The 2,500-nt window shown below is 57.7% G+C and overlaps 1 non-coding gene across 1 annotated transcript in view; it reads right to left on the bottom strand.

The window, feature by feature from the left end:
* The window catches only part of LOC126196922 (small subunit ribosomal RNA), a 1,909-nt gene extending 518 nt beyond the window's left edge, over window positions 1-1,391 (bottom strand). The window contains exon 1 of the ribosomal RNA XR_007539346.1: window positions 1-1,391. This exon is cut by the window's left edge and continues 518 nt beyond it. This is a non-coding gene — a ribosomal RNA (small subunit ribosomal RNA).
* Between the last annotated feature and the right edge of the window lie 1,109 nt (window positions 1,392-2,500).

The following is a 2,500-nucleotide window of genomic DNA, read 5'->3' as shown; positions in this document are numbered from 1 at the left end:
ACCAACTAAGAACGGCCATGCACCACCACCCACCGAATCAAGAAAGAGCTATCAATCTGTCAATCCTTCCGGTGTCCGGGCCTGGTGAGGTTTCCCGTGTTGAGTCAAATTAAGCCGCAGGCTCCACTCCTGGTGGTGCCCTTCCGTCAATTCCTTTAAGTTTCAGCTTTGCAACCATACTTCCCCCGGAACCCAAAAGCTTTGGTTTCCCGGAGGCTGCCCGCCGAGTCATCGGAGGAACTGCGGCGGATCGCTGGCTGGCATCGTTTATGGTTAGAACTAGGGCGGTATCTGATCGCCTTCGAACCTCTAACTTTCGTTCTTGATTAATGAAAACATACTTGGCAAATGCTTTCGCTTCTGTTCGTCTTGCGACGATCCAAGAATTTCACCTCTAACGTCGCAATACGAATGCCCCCGCCTGTCCCTATTAATCATTACCTCGGGTTCCGAAAACCAACAAAATAGAACCGAGGTCCTATTCCATTATTCCATGCACACAGTATTCAGGCGGGCTTGCCTGCTTTAAGCACTCTAATTTGTTCAAAGTAAACGTGCCGGCCCACCGAGACACTCAATAAAGAGCACCCTGGTAGGATTTCAACGGGGTCCGCCTCGGGACGCACGAGCACGCACGAGGCGGTCGCACGCCTTCGGCTCGCCCCACCGGCAGGACGTCCCACGATACATGCCAGTTAAACACCGACGGGCGGTGAACCAACAGCGTGGGACACAAATCCAACTACGAGCTTTTTAACCGCAACAACTTTAATATACGCTATTGGAGCTGGAATTACCGCGGCTGCTGGCACCAGACTTGCCCTCCAATAGATACTCGTTAAAGGATTTAAAGTGTACTCATTCCGATTACGGGGCCTCGGATGAGTCCCGTATCGTTATTTTTCGTCACTACCTCCCCGTGCCGGGAGTGGGTAATTTGCGCGCCTGCTGCCTTCCTTGGATGTGGTAGCCGTTTCTCAGGCTCCCTCTCCGGAATCGAACCCTGATTCCCCGTTACCCGTTACAACCATGGTAGGCGCAGAACCTACCATCGACAGTTGATAAGGCAGACATTTGAAAGATGCGTCGCCGGTACGAAGACCGTGCGATCAGCCCAAAGTTATTCAGAGTCACCAAGGCAAACGGACCGGACGAGCCGACCGATTGGTTTTGATCTAATAAAAGCGTCCCTTCCATCTCTGGTCGGGACTCTGTTTGCATGTATTAGCTCTAGAATTACCACAGTTATCCAAGTAACGTGGGTACGATCTAAGGAACCATAACTGATTTAATGAGCCATTCGCGGTTTCACCTTAATGCGGCTTGTACTGAGACATGCATGGCTTAATCTTTGAGACAAGCATATGACTACTGGCAGGATCAACCAGGGAGCTGCGTCAACTAGAGCTGAGCAGCCGGCCGCCCGGGAGTGTGTCCCGGGGGCCCGCGCGAACACGCAAGCGTCCGCTCAATTATTCTGCAAACAGGAGGAGGCTGGGCTCCCCTGCACGATACACCTCGAAACCCTCTCAGGTCCCGGCGGCGCGCAGCGCCGTCCTAAGTACTTGGTCGGGTTCGAGAGAGGCGCAATCGCCCGGAGATAGGCGAGTAGACGCTTTCAGTGCGACCACCCGTGCCCCCAACTGAGCTTGCCGCTGCCGACAGAGGCCCGGGAGCGTGCTGTCGTGGTGTTGCCGGCGGGAGACAACACGCGGCCACAAACAGTGACCGGGCAGCTCCAACGCCAGCGCCACAGAGGGGCAGAGCCCCACTTGGGTGCCAAAGCGAACTCTCCCAGCACAGCGCACGCGCCAACACATCCGCACAGCTGCGATACAAACCACCTGCGAGAACCGCGGGGGCGACCGAGCAGCAGACGGCGTCGCGGCGCCGAGTGCCGGGCGGCGGCGCATCCTCAACGCACACAGTCCTCAATCGGACCAGCACACTGCAGATGTCCACCGCGCTTCGCACCGGGCCCGGGAGGACCCACTTTGGCCGCACGGCGCCGCGCGCTGGGTGCGCCGGCACGCAGATGCGCCGCCTGCCGCGTCCGTCAGCCGGCGCGCCTGCCACTGGGCGCCCCCACCAGCCGGCTGCCGCGCGTGCGCCCACGCAGCGCGCGGCCAGCACGCCGGGCGCCCCCCCCTCACCGGCCGGGGACGGTCCCACCCAGCCACCGCCGCGTATCGCTTCATACCCACATGCCCACTCACGTTCGTGGGTATGACGGGTGTCGCTGAAGCAACCGGTTAATACCTGTACCGATCGTCGATATCAACGATTCACCTCCAGCGCGAACAACCGCGCAACAACGGATTTCCAGTTCATTTGCGTAACTTGGGCAGCAAACGTAGACATCCATCTACATTTGCGACTTCTACGAGTCTTGCATGCCTGGATGTTGTGTGTCACGACGCACTCCATCAGCATACATACACGCTGCGACGTGTGCACGAAAGAACACGTGGAAGGTGGCCAGCGTACGTATACGAATGCC

This window comes from Schistocerca nitens, chromosome 7 (genome assembly GCF_023898315.1).
Source record: "Schistocerca nitens isolate TAMUIC-IGC-003100 chromosome 7, iqSchNite1.1, whole genome shotgun sequence".
Lineage (NCBI taxonomy): Eukaryota > Metazoa > Arthropoda > Insecta > Orthoptera > Acrididae > Schistocerca > Schistocerca nitens.
The sequence above is the reverse complement of the archived record's forward strand: the minus strand, read 5'-3'. Positions and strand labels throughout refer to the sequence as shown.